Here is a 17,165-nt window from a genome sequence, read left to right as displayed (position 1 = left end):
GGCAGCTTTCGTTCTGGAAGGATCCAGCACAGTTTGTAGATTCCTGGCTTGGCACTGCCCTGCCTGCCAGGCCAAGTGGCCACAAATGAAGGCCATTTTCCATGGGAAAAAGATGTCCTTTCCCCAGGGTCTCAGTAATATGTTCAAGGTGGCGTTTGAGGCTCTAAGTACTTCCAGGGCCCTAGTTGCTGCCAGCTTTTCTTTTGGAAAAATCCAGCAACGATTGCATCATTCTAGCAAGGCTCCCACTTTCTGCCAGGGTGAGTGGCTGCCAAGGGAGGCCATTTGCCATGGGAAAAAGAAGTCCTTTCCCCGGGGTCTGGGTGTCAGATGAAAGGTGGCCTTTGGGGTTCTGAGGACTTGTAGGGTAGTACTTACTGGCTAGAGTAGAGGAAATGGATTCTATTTGAATATCTGTCTAGAGGCTTTGCCCCACAGGTCCTGGTTGTCCTTGATGGGCTGCAGCTGTGAGCATTGAAGAGAACTGGGATAAAAGGGGGCGGCTTAGCCATTCAGGGAGAGCCTTGAAGGAGCCCTGAACTGGGAAAGAACAGCATGCAGAAGAAAGCGTCTGTGCTGTGAAGATCTGCAGCCATAAGAACACACCGAGGAGGTATGGACTTTAGCAAGCTGAGAACAGCATGATGGGACTCTAGAGAAATAGAACAACAACAAGTGGCAGCTTTCGATTTGGAGCAATCCAGCAAAGCTTGCAAATTTCTTGCTGGGCACCACCCTCTTGGTCAGGGTGAGAGGCCAGAAATGGAGGCCATTTTCCATGGGGAAAACGAAGTCATTGGCCCAGGCTCTGGGTGTCAGATGACAGGTGGCGTCTGGGGCTCTAAGGACTTGCAGGGTCCTAGTTGCTGGCAGCTTTTGTTCTGGAAGGATCCAGCACAGTTTGTCGATTCCTGGCTTGGCACTGCCCTGCCTGCCAGGCCAAGTGGCCACAAATGAAGGCCATTTTCCATGGGAAAAAGATGTCCTTTCCCCAGGGTCTCAGGAATATGTTCAAGGTGGCGTTTGAGGCTCTAAGTACTTCCAGGGCCCTAGTTGCTGCCAGCTTTTCTTTTGGAAAAATCCAGCAACGATTGCATCATTCTAGCAAGGCTCCCACTTTCTGCCAGGGTGAGTGGCTGCCAAGGGAGGCCATTTGCCATGGGAAAAAGAAGTCCTTTCCCCAGGGTCTGGGTGTCAGATGAAAGGTGGCCTTTGGGGTTCTGAGGACTTGTAGGGTAGTACTTACTGGCTAGAGTAGAGGAAATGGATTCTATTTGAATATCTGTCTAGAGGCTTTGCCCCACAGGTCCTGGTTGTCCTTGATGGGCTGCAGCTGTGAGCATTGAAGAGAACTGGGATAAAAGGGGGCGGCTTAGCCATTCAGGGAGAGCCTTGAAGGAGCCCTGAACTGGGAAAGAACAGCATGCAGAAGAAAGCGTCTGTGCTGTGAAGATCTGCAGCCATAAGAACACACCGAGGAGGTATGGACTTTAGCAAGCTGAGAACAGCATTATGGGACTCTAGAGAAATAGAACAACAACAAGTGGCAGCTTTAGATTTGGAGCAATCCAGCAAAGCTTGCAAATTTCTTGCTGGGCACCACCCTCTTGGTCAGGGTGAGAGGCCAGAAATGGAGGCCATTTTCCATGGGGAAAACGAAGTCATTGGCCCAGGCTCTGGGTGTCAGATGAAAGGTGGCGTCTGGGGCTCTAAGGACTTGCAGGGTCCTAGTTGCTGGCAGCTTTTGTTCTGGAAGGATCCAGCAGAGTTTGTCGATTCCTGGCTTGGCACTGCCCTGCCTGCCAGGCCAAGTGGCCACAAATGAAGGCCATTTTCCATGGGAAAAAGATGTCCTTTCCCCAGGGTCTCAGTAATATGTTCAAGGTGGCGTTTGAGGCTCTAAGTACTTCCAGGGCCCTAGTTGCTGCCAGCTTTTCTTTTGGAAAAATCCAGCAACGATTGCATCATTCTAGCAAGGCTCCCACTTTCTGCCAGGGTGAGTGGCTGCCAAGGGAGGCCATTTGCCATGGGAAAAAGAAGTCCTTTCCCCAGGGTCTGGGTGTCAGATGAAAGGTGGCCTTTGGGGTTCTGAGGACTTGTAGGGTAGTACTTACTGGCTAGAGTAGAGGAAATGGATTCTATTTGAATATCTGTCTAGAGGCTTTGCCCCACAGGTCCTGGTTGTCCTTGATGGGCTGCAGCTGTGAGCATTGAAGAGAACTGGGATAAAAGGGGGCGGCTTAGCCATTCAGGGAGAGCCTTGAAGGAGCCCTGAACTGGGAAAGAACAGCATGCAGAAGAAAGCGTCTGTGCTGTGAAGATCTGCAGCCATAAGAACACACCGAGGAGGTATGGACTTTAGCAAGCTGAGAACAGCATTATGGGACTCTAGAGAAATAGAACAACAACAAGTGGCAGCTTTAGATTTGGAGCAATCCAGCAAAGCTTGCAAATTTCTTGCTGGGCACCACCCTCTTGGTCAGGGTGAGAGGCCAGAAATGGAGGCCATTTTCCATGGGGAAAACGAAGTCATTGGCCCAGGCTCTGGGTGTGAGATGACAGGTGGCGTCTGGGGCTCTAAGGACTTGCAGGGTCCTAGTTGCTGGCAGCTTTTGTTCTGGAAGGATCCAGCAGAGTTTGTAGATTCCTGGCTTAGCACTGCCCTGCCTGCCAGGCCAAGTGGCCACAAATGAAGGCCATTTTCCATGGGAAAAAGATGTCCTTTCCCCAGGGTCTCAGTAATATGTTCAAGGTGGCGTTTGAGGCTCTAAGTACTTCCAGGGCCCTAGTTGCTGCCAGCTTTTCTTTTGGAAAAATCCAGCAACGATTGCATCATTCTAGCAAGGCTCCCACTTTCTGCCAGGGTGAGTGGCTGCCAAGGGAGGCCATTAGCCATGGGAAAAAGAAGTCCTTTCCCCAGGGTCTGGGTGTCAGATGAAAGGTGGCCTTTGGGGTTCTGAGGACTTGTAGGGTAGTACTTACTGGCTAGAGTAGAGGAAATGGATTCTATTTGAATATCTGTCTAGAGGCTTTGCCCCACAGGTCCTGGTTGTCCTTGATGGGCTGCAGCTGTGAGCATTGAAGAGAACTGGGATAAAAGGGGGCGGCTTAGCCATTCAGGGAGAGCCTTGAAGGAGCCCTGAACTGGGAAAGAACAGCATGCAGAAGAAAGCGTCTGTGCTGTGAAGATCTGCAGCCATAAGAACACACCGAGGAGGTATGGACTTTAGCAAGCTGAGAACAGCATTATGGGACTCTAGAGAAATAGAACAACAACAAGTGGCAGCTTTAGATTTGGAGCAATCCAGCAAAGCTTGCAAATTTCTTGCTGGGCACCACCCTCTTGGTCAGGGTGAGAGGCCAGAAATGGAGGCCATTTTCCATGGGGAAAACGAAGTCATTGGCCCAGGCTCTGGGTGTGAGATGACAGGTGGCGTCTGGGGCTCTAAGGACTTGCAGGGTCCTAGTTGCTGGCAGCTTTTGTTCTGGAAGGATCCAGCAGAGTTTGTAGATTCCTGGCTTAGCACTGCCCTGCCTGCCAGGCCAAGTGGCCACAAATGAAGGCCATTTTCCATGGGAAAAAGATGTCCTTTCCCCAGGGTCTCAGTAATATGTTCAAGGTGGCGTTTGAGGCTCTAAGTACTTCCAGGGCCCTAGTTGCTGCCAGCTTTTCTTTTGGAAAAATCCAGCAACGATTGCATCATTCTAGCAAGGCTCCCACTTTCTGCCAGGGTGAGTGGCTGCCAAGGGAGGCCATTTGCCATGGGAAAAAGAAGTCCTTTCCCCAGGGTCTGGGTGTCAGATGAAAGGTGGCCTTTGGGGTTCTGAGGACTTGTAGGGTAGTACTTACTGGCTAGAGTAGAGGAAATGGATTCTATTTGAATATCTGTCTAGAGGCTTTGCCCCACAGGTCCTGGTTGTCCTTGATGGGCTGCAGCTGTGAGCATTGAAGAGAACTGGGATAAAAGGGGGCGGCTTAGCCATTCAGGGAGAGCCTTGAAGGAGCCCTGAACTGGGAAAGAACAGCATGCAGAAGAAAGCGTCTGTGCTGTGAAGATCTGCAGCCATAAGAACACACCGAGGAGGTATGGACTTTAGCAAGCTGAGAACAGCATTATGGGACTCTAGAGAAATAGAACAACAACAAGTGGCAGCTTTAGATTTGGAGCAATCCAGCAAAGCTTGCAAATTTCTTGCTGGGCACCACCCTCTTGGTCAGGGTGAGAGGCCAGAAATGGAGGCCATTTTCCATGGGGAAAACGAAGTCATTGGCCCAGGCTCTGGGTGTCAGATGAAAGGTGGCGTCTGGGGCTCTAAGGACTTGCAGGGTCCTAGTTGCTGGCAGCTTTTGTTCTGGAAGGATCCAGCAGAGTTTGTCGATTCCTGGCTTGGCACTGCCCTGCCTGCCAGGCCAAGTGGCCACAAATGAAGGCCATTTTCCATGGGAAAAAGATGTCCTTTCCCCAGGGTCTCAGTAATATGTTCAAGGTGGCGTTTGAGGCTCTAAGTACTTCCAGGGCCCTAGTTGCTGCCAGCTTTTCTTTTGGAAAAATCCAGCAACGATTGCATCATTCTAGCAAGGCTCCCACTTTCTGCCAGGGTGAGTGGCTGCCAAGGGAGGCCATTTGCCATGGGAAAAAGAAGTCCTTTCCCCAGGGTCTGGGTGTCAGATGAAAGGTGGCCTTTGGGGTTCTGAGGACTTGTAGGGTAGTACTTACTGGCTAGAGTAGAGGAAATGGATTCTATTTGAATATCTGTCTAGAGGCTTTGCCCCACAGGTCCTGGTTGTCCTTGATGGGCTGCAGCTGTGAGCATTGAAGAGAACTGGGATAAAAGGGGGCGGCTTAGCCATTCAGGGAGAGCCTTGAAGGAGCCCTGAACTGGGAAAGAACAGCATGCAGAAGAAAGCGTCTGTGCTGTGAAGATCTGCAGCCATAAGAACACACCGAGGAGGTATGGACTTTAGCAATCTGAGAACAGCATTATGGGACTCTAGAGAAATAGAACAACAACAAGTGGCAGCTTTAGATTTGGAGCAATCCAGCAAAGCTTGCAAATTTCTTGCTGGGCACCACCCTCTTGGTCAGGGTGAGAGGCCAGAAATGGAGGCCATTTTCCATGGGGAAAACGAAGTCATTGGCCCAGGCTCTGGGTGTCAGATGACAGGTGGCGTCTGGGGCTCTAAGGACTTGCAGGGTCCTAGTTGCTGGCAGCTTTTGTTCTGGAAGGATCCAGCAGAGTTTGTCGATTCCTGGCTTGGCACTGCCCTGCCTGCCAGGCCAAGTGGCCACAAATGAAGGCCATTTTCCATGGGAAAAAGATGTCCTTTCCCCAGGGTCTCAGTAATATGTTCAAGGTGGCGTTTGAGGCTCTAAGTACTTCCAGGGCCCTAGTTGCTGCCAGCTTTTGTTTTGGAAAAATCCAGCAACGATTGCATCATTCTAGCAAGGCTCCCACTTTCTGCCAGGGTGAGTGGCTGCCAAGGGAGGCCATTTGCCATGGGAAAAAGAAGTCCTTTCCCCAGGGTCTGGGTGTCAGATGAAAGGTGGCCTTTGGGGTTCTGAGGACTTGTAGGGTAGTACTTACTGGCTAGAGTAGAGGAAATGGATTCTATTTGAATATCTGTCTAGAGGCTTTGCCCCACAGGTCCTGGTTGTCCTTGATGGGCTGCAGCTGTGAGCATTGAAGAGAACTGGGATAAAAGGGGGCGGCTTAGCCATTCAGGGAGAGCCTTGAAGGAGCCCTGAACTGGGAAAGAACAGCATGCAGAAGAAAGCGTCTGTGCTGTGAAGATCTGCAGCCATAAGAACACACCGAGGAGGTATGGACTTTAGCAAGCTGAGAACAGCATTATGGGACTCTAGAGAAATAGAACAACAACAAGTGGCAGCTTTAGATTTGGAGCAATCCAGCAAAGCTTGCAAATTTCTTGCTGGGCACCACCCTCTTGGTCAGGGTGAGAGGCCAGAAATGGAGGCCATTTTCCATGGGGAAAACGAAGTCATTGGCCCAGGCTCTGGGTGTCAGATGACAGGTGGCGTCTGGGGCTCTAAGGACTTGCAGGGTCCTAGTTGCTGGCAGCTTTTGTTCTGGAAGGATCCAGCACAGTTTGTCGATTCCTGGCTTGGCACTGCCCTGCCTGCCAGGCCAAGTGGCCACAAATGAAGGCCATTTTCCATGGGAAAAAGATGTCCTTTCCCCAGGGTCTCAGTAATATGTTCAAGGTGGCGTTTGAGGCTCTAAGTACTTCCAGGGCCCTAGTTGCTGCCAGCTTTTCTTTTGGAAAAATCCAGCAACGATTGCATCATTCTAGCAAGGCTCCCACTTTCTGCCAGGGTGAGTGGCTGCCAAGGGAGGCCATTAGCCATGGGAAAAAGAAGTCCTTTCCCCAGGGTCTGGGTGTCAGATGAAAGGTGGCCTTTGGGGTTCTGAGGACTTGTAGGGTAGTACTTACTGGCTAGAGTAGAGGAAATGGATTCTATTTGAATATCTGTCTAGAGGCTTTGCCCCACAGGTCCTGGTTGTCCTTGATGGGCTGCAGCTGTGAGCATTGAAGAGAACTGGGATAAAAGGGGGCGGCTTAGCCATTCAGGGAGAGCCTTGAAGGAGCCCTGAACTGGGAAAGAGCAGCATGCAGAAGAAAGCGTCTGTGCTGTGAAGATCTGCAGCCATAAGAACACACCGAGGAGGTATGGACTTTAGCAAGCTGAGAACAGCATGATGGGACTCTAGAGAAATAGAACAACAACAAGTGGCAGCTTTCGATTTGGAGCAATCCAGCAAAGCTTGCAAATTTCTTGCTGGGCACCACCCTCTTGGTCAGGGTGAGAGGCCAGAAATGGAGGCCATTTTCCATGGGGAAAACGAAGTCATTGGCCCAGGCTCTGGGTGTCAGATGAAAGGTGGCGTCTGGGGCTCTAAGGACTTGCAGGGTCCTAGTTGCTGGCAGCTTTTGTTCTGGAAGGATCCAGCACAGTTTGTCGATTCCTGGCTTGGCACTGCCCTGCCTGCCAGGCCAAGTGGCCACAAATGAAGGCCATTTTCCATGGGAAAAAGATGTCCTTTCCCCAGGGTCTCAGTAATATGTTCAAGGTGGCGTTTGAGGCTCTAAGTACTTCCAGGGCCCTAGTTGCTGCCAGCTTTTCTTTTGGAAAAATCCAGCAACGATTGCATCATTCTAGCAAGGCTCCCACTTTCTGCCAGGGTGAGTGGCTGCCAAGGGAGGCCATTTGCCATGGGAAAAAGAAGTCCTTTCCCCAGGGTCTGGGTGTCAGATGAAAGGTGGCCTTTGGGGTTCTGAGGACTTGTAGGGTAGTACTTACTGGCTAGAGTAGAGGAAATGGATTCTATTTGAATATCTGTCTAGAGGCTTTGCCCCACAGGTCCTGGTTGTCCTTGCTGGGCTGCAGCTGTGAGCATTGAAGAGAACTGGGATAAAAGGGGGCGGCTTAGCCATTCAGGGAGAGCCTTGAAGGAGCCCTGAACTGGGAAAGAACAGCATGCAGAAGAAAGCGTCTGTGCTGTGAAGATCTGCAGCCATAAGAACACACCGAGGAGGTATGGACTTTAGCAAGCTGAGAACAGCATTATGGGACTCTAGAGAAATAGAACAACAACAAGTGGCAGCTTTAGATTTGGAGCAATCCAGCAAAGCTTGCAAATTTCTTGCTGGGCACCACCCTCTTGGTCAGGGTGAGAGGCCAGAAATGGAGGCCATTTTCCATGGGGAAAACGAAGTCATTGGCCCAGGCTCTGGGTGTGAGATGACAGGTGGCGTCTGGGGCTCTAAGGACTTGCAGGGTCCTAGTTGCTGGCAGCTTTTGTTCTGGAAGGATCCAGCAGAGTTTGTAGATTCCTGGCTTAGCACTGCCCTGCCTGCCAGGCCAAGTGGCCACAAATGAAGGCCATTTTCCATGGGAAAAAGATGTCCTTTCCCCAGGGTCTCAGTAATATGTTCAAGGTGGCGTTTGAGGCTCTAAGTACTTCCAGGGCCCTAGTTGCTGCCAGCTTTTCTTTTGGAAAAATCCAGCAACGATTGCATCATTCTAGCAAGGCTCCCACTTTCTGCCAGGGTGAGTGGCTGCCAAGGGAGGCCATTTGCCATGGGAAAAAGAAGTCCTTTCCCCAGGGTCTGGGTGTCAGATGAAAGGTGGCCTTTGGGGTTCTGAGGACTTGTAGGGTAGTACTTACTGGCTAGAGTAGAGGAAATGGATTCTATTTGAATATCTGTCTAGAGGCTTTGCCCCACAGGTCCTGGTTGTCCTTGATGGGCTGCAGCTGTGAGCATTGAAGAGAACTGGGATAAAAGGGGGCGGCTTAGCCATTCAGGGAGAGCCTTGAAGGAGCCCTGAACTGGGAAAGAACAGCATGCAGAAGAAAGCGTCTGTGCTGTGAAGATCTGCAGCCATAAGAACACACCGAGGAGGTATGGACTTTAGCAAGCTGAGAACAGCATTATGGGACTCTAGAGAAATAGAACAACAACAAGTGGCAGCTTTAGATTTGGAGCAATCCAGCAAAGCTTGCAAATTTCTTGCTGGGCACCACCCTCTTGGTCAGGGTGAGAGGCCAGAAATGGAGGCCATTTTCCATGGGGAAAACGAAGTCATTGGCCCAGGCTCTGGGTGTCAGATGAAAGGTGGCGTCTGGGGCTCTAAGGACTTGCAGGGTCCTAGTTGCTGGCAGCTTTTGTTCTGGAAGGATCCAGCACAGTTTGTCGATTCCTGGCTTGGCACTGCCCTGCCTGCCAGGCCAAGTGGCCACAAATGAAGGCCATTTTCCATGGGAAAAAGATGTCCTTTCCCCAGGGTCTCAGTAATATGTTCAAGGTGGCGTTTGAGGCTCTAAGTACTTCCAGGGCCCTAGTTGCTGCCAGCTTTTCTTTTGGAAAAATCCAGCAACGATTGCATCATTCTAGCAAGGCTCCCACTTTCTGCCAGGGTGAGTGGCTGCCAAGGGAGGCCATTTGCCATGGGAAAAAGAAGTCCTTTCCCCAGGGTCTGGGTGTCAGATGAAAGGTGGCCTTTGGGGTTCTGAGGACTTGTAGGGTAGTACTTACTGGCTAGAGTAGAGGAAATGGATTCTATTTGAATATCTGTCTAGAGGCTTTGCCCCACAGGTCCTGGTTGTCCTTGATGGGCTGCAGCTGTGAGCATTGAAGAGAACTGGGATAAAAGGGGGCGGCTTAGCCATTCAGGGAGAGCCTTGAAGGAGCCCTGAACTGGGAAAGAACAGCATGCAGAAGAAAGCGTCTGTGCTGTGAAGATCTGCAGCCATAAGAACACACCGAGGAGGTATGGACTTTAGCAAGCTGAGAACAGCATTATGGGACTCTAGAGAAATAGAACAACAACAAGTGGCAGCTTTAGATTTGGAGCAATCCAGCAAAGCTTGCAAATTTCTTGCTGGGCACCACCCTCTTGGTCAGGGTGAGAGGCCAGAAATGGAGGCCATTTTCCATGGGGAAAACGAAGTCATTGGCCCAGGCTCTGGGTGTCAGATGAAAGGTGGCGTCTGGGGCTCTAAGGACTTGCAGGGTCCTAGTTGCTGGCAGCTTTTGTTCTGGAAGGATCCAGCAGAGTTTGTCGATTCCTGGCTTGGCACTGCCCTGCCTGCCAGGCCAAGTGGCCACAAATGAAGGCCATTTTCCATGGGAAAAAGATGTCCTTTCCCCAGGGTCTCAGTAATATGTTCAAGGTGGCGTTTGAGGCTCTAAGTACTTCCAGGGCCCTAGTTGCTGCCAGCTTTTCTTTTGGAAAAATCCAGCAACGATTGCATCATTCTAGCAAGGCTCCCACTTTCTGCCAGGGTGAGTGGCTGCCAAGGGAGGCCATTTGCCATGGGAAAAAGAAGTCCTTTCCCCAGGGTCTGGGTGTCAGATGAAAGGTGGCCTTTGGGGTTCTGAGGACTTGTAGGGTAGTACTTACTGGCTAGAGTAGAGGAAATGGATTCTATTTGAATATCTGTCTAGAGGCTTTGCCCCACAGGTCCTGGTTGTCCTTGATGGGCTGCAGCTGTGAGCATTGAAGAGAACTGGGATAAAAGGGGGCGGCTTAGCCATTCAGGGAGAGCCTTGAAGGAGCCCTGAACTGGGAAAGAACAGCATGCAGAAGAAAGCGTCTGTGCTGTGAAGATCTGCAGCCATAAGAACACACCGAGGAGGTATGGACTTTAGCAAGCTGAGAACAGCATTATGGGACTCTAGAGAAATAGAACAACAACAAGTGGCAGCTTTAGATTTGGAGCAATCCAGCAAAGCTTGCAAATTTCTTGCTGGGCACCACCCTCTTGGTCAGGGTGAGAGGCCAGAAATGGAGGCCATTTTCCATGGGGAAAACGAAGTCATTGGCCCAGGCTCTGGGTGTCAGATGACAGGTGGCGTCTGGGGCTCTAAGGACTTGCAGGGTCCTAGTTGCTGGCAGCTTTTGTTCTGGAAGGATCCAGCACAGTTTGTCGATTCCTGGCTTGGCACTGCCCTGCCTGCCAGGCCAAGTGGCCACAAATGAAGGCCATTTTCCATGGGAAAAAGATGTCCTTTCCCCAGGGTCTCAGTAATATGTTCAAGGTGGCGTTTGAGGCTCTAAGTACTTCCAGGGCCCTAGTTGCTGCCAGCTTTTCTTTTGGAAAAATCCAGCAACGATTGCATCATTCTAGCAAGGCTCCCACTTTCTGCCAGGGTGAGTGGCTGCCAAGGGAGGCCATTAGCCATGGGAAAAAGAAGTCCTTTCCCCAGGGTCTGGGTGTCAGATGAAAGGTGGCCTTTGGGGTTCTGAGGACTTGTAGGGTAGTACTTACTGGCTAGAGTAGAGGAAATGGATTCTATTTGAATATCTGTCTAGAGGCTTTGCCCCACAGGTCCTGGTTGTCCTTGATGGGCTGCAGCTGTGAGCATTGAAGAGAACTGGGATAAAAGGGGGCGGCTTAGCCATTCAGGGAGAGCCTTGAAGGAGCCCTGAACTGGGAAAGAGCAGCATGCAGAAGAAAGCGTCTGTGCTGTGAAGATCTGCAGCCATAAGAACACACCGAGGAGGTATGGACTTTAGCAAGCTGAGAACAGCATGATGGGACTCTAGAGAAATAGAACAACAACAAGTGGCAGCTTTCGATTTGGAGCAATCCAGCAAAGCTTGCAAATTTCTTGCTGGGCACCACCCTCTTGGTCAGGGTGAGAGGCCAGAAATGGAGGCCATTTTCCATGGGGAAAACGAAGTCATTGGCCCAGGCTCTGGGTGTCAGATGAAAGGTGGCGTCTGGGGCTCTAAGGACTTGCAGGGTCCTAGTTGCTGGCAGCTTTTGTTCTGGAAGGATCCAGCAGAGTTTGTCGATTCCTGGCTTGGCACTGCCCTGCCTGCCAGGCCAAGTGGCCACAAATGAAGGCCATTTTCCATGGGAAAAAGATGTCCTTTCCCCAGGGTCTCAGTAATATGTTCAAGGTGGCGTTTGAGGCTCTAAGTACTTCCAGGGCCCTAGTTGCTGGCAGCTTTTCTTTTGGAAAAATCCAGCAACGATTGCATCATTCTAGCAAGGCTCCCACTTTCTGCCAGGGTGAGTGGCTGCCAAGGGAGGCCATTTGCCATGGGAAAAAGAAGTCCTTTCCCCAGGGTCTGGGTGTCAGATGAAAGGTGGCCTTTGGGGTTCTGAGGACTTGTAGGGTAGTACTTACTGGCTAGAGTAGAGGAAATGGATTCTATTTGAATATCTGTCTAGAGGCTTTGCCCCACAGGTCCTGGTTGTCCTTGCTGGGCTGCAGCTGTGAGCATTGAAGAGAACTGGGATAAAAGGGGGCGGCTTAGCCATTCAGGGAGAGCCTTGAAGGAGCCCTGAACTGGGAAAGAACAGCATGCAGAAGAAAGCGTCTGTGCTGTGAAGATCTGCAGCCATAAGAACACACCGAGGAGGTATGGACTTTAGCAAGCTGAGAACAGCATTATGGGACTCTAGAGAAATAGAACAACAACAAGTGGCAGCTTTAGATTTGGAGCAATCCAGCAAAGCTTGCAAATTTCTTGCTGGGCACCACCCTCTTGGTCAGGGTGAGAGGCCAGAAATGGAGGCCATTTTCCATGGGGAAAACGAAGTCATTGGCCCAGGCTCTGGGTGTCAGATGACAGGTGGCGTCTGGGGCTCTAAGGACTTGCAGGGTCCTAGTTGCTGGCAGCTTTTGTTCTGGAAGGATCCAGCACAGTTTGTCGATTCCTGGCTTGGCACTGCCCTGCCTGCCAGGCCAAGTGGCCACAAATGAAGGCCATTTTCCATGGGAAAAAGATGTCCTTTCCCCAGGGTCTCAGTAATATGTTCAAGGTGGCGTTTGAGGCTCTAAGTACTTCCAGGGCCCTAGTTGCTGCCAGCTTTTCTTTTGGAAAAATCCAGCAACGATTGCATCATTCTAGCAAGGCTCCCACTTTCTGCCAGGGTGAATGGCTGCCAAGGGAGGCCATTTGCCATGGGAAAAAGAAGTCCTTTCCCCAGGGTCTGGGTGTCAGATGAAAGGTGGCCTTTGGGGTTCTGAGGACTTGTAGGGTAGTACTTACTGGCTAGAGTAGAGGAAATGGATTCTATTTGAATATCTGTCTAGAGGCTTTGCCCCACAGGTCCTGGTTGTCCTTGATGGGCTGCAGCTGTGAGCATTGAAGAGAACTGGGATAAAAGGGGGCGGCTTAGCCATTCAGGGAGAGCCTTGAAGGAGCCCTGAACTGGGAAAGAACAGCATGCAGAAGAAAGCGTCTGTGCTGTGAAGATCTGCAGCCATAAGAACACACCGAGGAGGTATGGACTTTAGCAAGCTGAGAACAGCATTATGGGACTCTAGAGAAATAGAACAACAACAAGTGGCAGCTTTAGATTTGGAGCAATCCAGCAAAGCTTGCAAATTTCTTGCTGGGCACCACCCTCTTGGTCAGGGTGAGAGGCCAGAAATGGAGGCCATTTTCCATGGGGAAAACGAAGTCATTGGCCCAGGCTCTGGGTGTCAGATGAAAGGTGGCGTCTGGGGCTCTAAGGACTTGCAGGGTCCTAGTTGCTGGCAGCTTTTGTTCTGGAAGGATCCAGCAGAGTTTGTCGATTCCTGGCTTGGCACTGCCCTGCCTGCCAGGCCAAGTGGCCACAAATGAAGGCCATTTTCCATGGGAAAAAGATGTCCTTTCCCCAGGGTCTCAGTAATATGTTCAAGGTGGCGTTTGAGGCTCTAAGTACTTCCAGGGCCCTAGTTGCTGCCAGCTTTTGTTTTGGAAAAATCCAGCAACGATTGCATCATTCTAGCAAGGCTCCCACTTTCTGCCAGGGTGAATGGCTGCCAAGGGAGGCCATTTGCCATGGGAAAAAGAAGTCCTTTCCCCAGGGTCTGGGTGTCAGATGAAAGGTGGCCTTTGGGGTTCTGAGGACTTGTAGGGTAGTACTTACTGGCTAGAGTAGAGGAAATGGATTCTATTTGAATATCTGTCTAGAGGCTTTGCCCCACAGGTCCTGGTTGTCCTTGATGGGCTGCAGCTGTGAGCATTGAAGAGAACTGGGATAAAAGGGGGCGGCTTAGCCATTCAGGGAGAGCCTTGAAGGAGCCCTGAACTGGGAAAGAACAGCATGCAGAAGAAAGCGTCTGTGCTGTGAAGATCTGCAGCCATAAGAACACACCGAGGAGGTATGGACTTTAGCAAGCTGAGAACAGCATGATGGGACTCTAGAGAAATAGAACAACAACAAGTGGCAGCTTTAGATTTGGAGCAATCCAGCAAAGCTTGCAAATTTCTTGCTGGGCACCACCCTCTTGGTCAGGGTGAGAGGCCAGAAATGGAGGCCATTTTCCATGGGGAAAACGAAGTCATTGGCCCAGGCTCTGGGTGTCAGATGACAGGTGGCGTCTGGGGCTCTAAGGACTTGCAGGGTCCTAGTTGCTGGCAGCTTTTGTTCTGGAAGGATCCAGCACAGTTTGTCGATTCCTGGCTTGGCACTGCCCTGCCTGCCAGGCCAAGTGGCCACAAATGAAGGCCATTTTCCATGGGAAAAAGATGTCCTTTCCCCAGGGTCTCAGTAATATGTTCAAGGTGGCGTTTGAGGCTCTAAGTACTTCCAGGGCCCTAGTTGCTGCCAGCTTTTCTTTTGGAAAAATCCAGCAACGATTGCATCATTCTAGCAAGGCTCCCACTTTCTGCCAGGGTGAGTGGCTGCCAAGGGAGGCCATTAGCCATGGGAAAAAGAAGTCCTTTCCCCAGGGTCTGGGTGTCAGATGAAAGGTGGCCTTTGGGGTTCTGAGGACTTGTAGGGTAGTACTTACTGGCTAGAGTAGAGGAAATGGATTCTATTTGAATATCTGTCTAGAGGCTTTGCCCCACAGGTCCTGGTTGTCCTTGATGGGCTGCAGCTGTGAGCATTGAAGAGAACTGGGATAAAAGGGGGCGGCTTAGCCATTCAGGGAGAGCCTTGAAGGAGCCCTGAACTGGGAAAGAACAGCATGCAGAAGAAAGCGTCTGTGCTGTGAAGATCTGCAGCCATAAGAACACACCGAGGAGGTATGGACTTTAGCAAGCTGAGAACAGCATTATGGGACTCTAGAGAAATAGAACAACAACAAGTGGCAGCTTTAGATTTGGAGCAATCCAGCAAAGCTTGCAAATTTCTTGCTGGGCACCACCCTCTTGGTCAGGGTGAGAGGCCAGAAATGGAGGCCATTTTCCATGGGGAAAACGAAGTCATTGGCCCAGGCTCTGGGTGTCAGATGACAGGTGGCGTCTGGGGCTCTAAGGACTTGCAGGGTCCTAGTTGCTGGCAGCTTTTGTTCTGGAAGGATCCAGCACAGTTTGTCGATTCCTGGCTTGGCACTGCCCTGCCTGCCAGGCCAAGTGGCCACAAATGAAGGCCATTTTCCATGGGAAAAAGATGTCCTTTCCCCAGGGTCTCAGTAATATGTTCAAGGTGGCGTTTGAGGCTCTAAGTACTTCCAGGGCCCTAGTTGCTGCCAGCTTTTCTTTTGGAAAAATCCAGCAACGATTGCATCATTCTAGCAAGGCTCCCACTTTCTGCCAGGGTGAATGGCTGCCAAGGGAGGCCATTTGCCATGGGAAAAAGAAGTCCTTTCCCCAGGGTCTGGGTGTCAGATGAAAGGTGGCCTTTGGGGTTCTGAGGACTTGTAGGGTAGTACTTACTGGCTAGAGTAGAGGAAATGGATTCTATTTGAATATCTGTCTAGAGGCTTTGCCCCACAGGTCCTGGTTGTCCTTGATGGGCTGCAGCTGTGAGCATTGAAGAGAACTGGGATAAAAGGGGGCGGCTTAGCCATTCAGGGAGAGCCTTGAAGGAGCCCTGAACTGGGAAAGAACAGCATGCAGAAGAAAGCGTCTGTGCTGTGAAGATCTGCAGCCATAAGAACACACCGAGGAGGTATGGACTTTAGCAAGCTGAGAACAGCATGATGGGACTCTAGAGAAATAGAACAACAACAAGTGGCAGCTTTAGATTTGGAGCAATCCAGCAAAGCTTGCAAATTTCTTGCTGGGCACCACCCTCTTGGTCAGGGTGAGAGGCCAGAAATGGAGGCCATTTTCCATGGGGAAAACGAAGTCATTGGCCCAGGCTCTGGGTGTCAGATGACAGGTGGCGTCTGGGGCTCTAAGGACTTGCAGGGTCCTAGTTGCTGGCAGCTTTTGTTCTGGAAGGATCCAGCACAGTTTGTCGATTCCTGGCTTGGCACTGCCCTGCCTGCCAGGCCAAGTGGCCACAAATGAAGGCCATTTTCCATGGGAAAAAGATGTCCTTTCCCCAGGGTCTCAGTAATATGTTCAAGGTGGCGTTTGAGGCTCTAAGTACTTCCAGGGCCCTAGTTGCTGCCAGCTTTTCTTTTGGAAAAATCCAGCAACGATTGCATCATTCTAGCAAGGCTCCCACTTTCTGCCAGGGTGAGTGGCTGCCAAGGGAGGCCATTAGCCATGGGAAAAAGAAGTCCTTTCCCCAGGGTCTGGGTGTCAGATGAAAGGTGGCCTTTGGGGTTCTGAGGACTTGTAGGGTAGTACTTACTGGCTAGAGTAGAGGAAATGGATTCTATTTGAATATCTGTCTAGAGGCTTTGCCCCACAGGTCCTGGTTGTCCTTGATGGGCTGCAGCTGTGAGCATTGAAGAGAACTGGGATAAAAGGGGGCGGCTTAGCCATTCAGGGAGAGCCTTGAAGGAGCCCTGAACTGGGAAAGAGCAGCATGCAGAAGAAAGCGTCTGTGCTGTGAAGATCTGCAGCCATAAGAACACACCGAGGAGGTATGGACTTTAGCAAGCTGAGAACAGCATGATGGGACTCTAGAGAAATAGAACAACAACAAGTGGCAGCTTTAGATTTGGAGCAATCCAGCAAAGCTTGCAAATTTCTTGCTGGGCACCACCCTCTTGGTCAGGGTGAGAGGCCAGAAATGGAGGCCATTTTCCATGGGGAAAACGAAGTCATTGGCCCAGGCTCTGGGTGTCAGATGAAAGGTGGCGTCTGGGGCTCTAAGGACTTGCAGGGTCCTAGTTGCTGGCAGCTTTTGTTCTGGAAGGATCCAGCAGAGTTTGTCGATTCCTGGCTTGGCACTGCCCTGCCTGCCAGGCCAAGTGGCCACAAATGAAGGCCATTTTCCATGGGAAAAAGATGTCCTTTCCCCAGGGTCTCAGTAATATGTTCAAGGTGGCGTTTGAGGCTCTAAGTACTTCCAGGGCCCTAGTTGCTGCCAGCTTTTCTTTTGGAAAAATCCAGCAACGATTGCATCATTCTAGCAAGGCTCCCACTTTCTGCCAGGGTGAGTGGCTGCCAAGGGAGGCCATTTGCCATGGGAAAAAGAAGTCCTTTCCCCAGGGTCTGGGTGTCAGATGAAAGGTGGCCTTTGGGGTTCTGAGGACTTGTAGGGTAGTACTTACTGGCTAGAGTAGAGGAAATGGATTCTATTTGAATATCTGTCTAGAGGCTTTGCCCCACAGGTCCTGGTTGTCCTTGATGGGCTGCAGCTGTGAGCATTGAAGAGAACTGGGATAAAAGGGGGCGGCTTAGCCATTCAGGGAGAGCCTTGAAGGAGCCCTGAACTGGGAAAGAACAGCATGCAGAAGAAAGCGTCTGTGCTGTGAAGATCTGCAGCCATAAGAACACACCGAGGAGGTATGGACTTTAGCAAGCTGAGAACAGCATGATGGGACTCTAGAGAAATAGAACAACAAC

This window comes from Agelaius phoeniceus, chromosome 28 (assembly GCF_051311805.1).
Source record: "Agelaius phoeniceus isolate bAgePho1 chromosome 28, bAgePho1.hap1, whole genome shotgun sequence".
In the NCBI taxonomy this organism is placed as follows: domain Eukaryota; kingdom Metazoa; phylum Chordata; class Aves; order Passeriformes; family Icteridae; genus Agelaius; species Agelaius phoeniceus.
Note: the sequence above shows the minus strand (reverse complement) of the source record.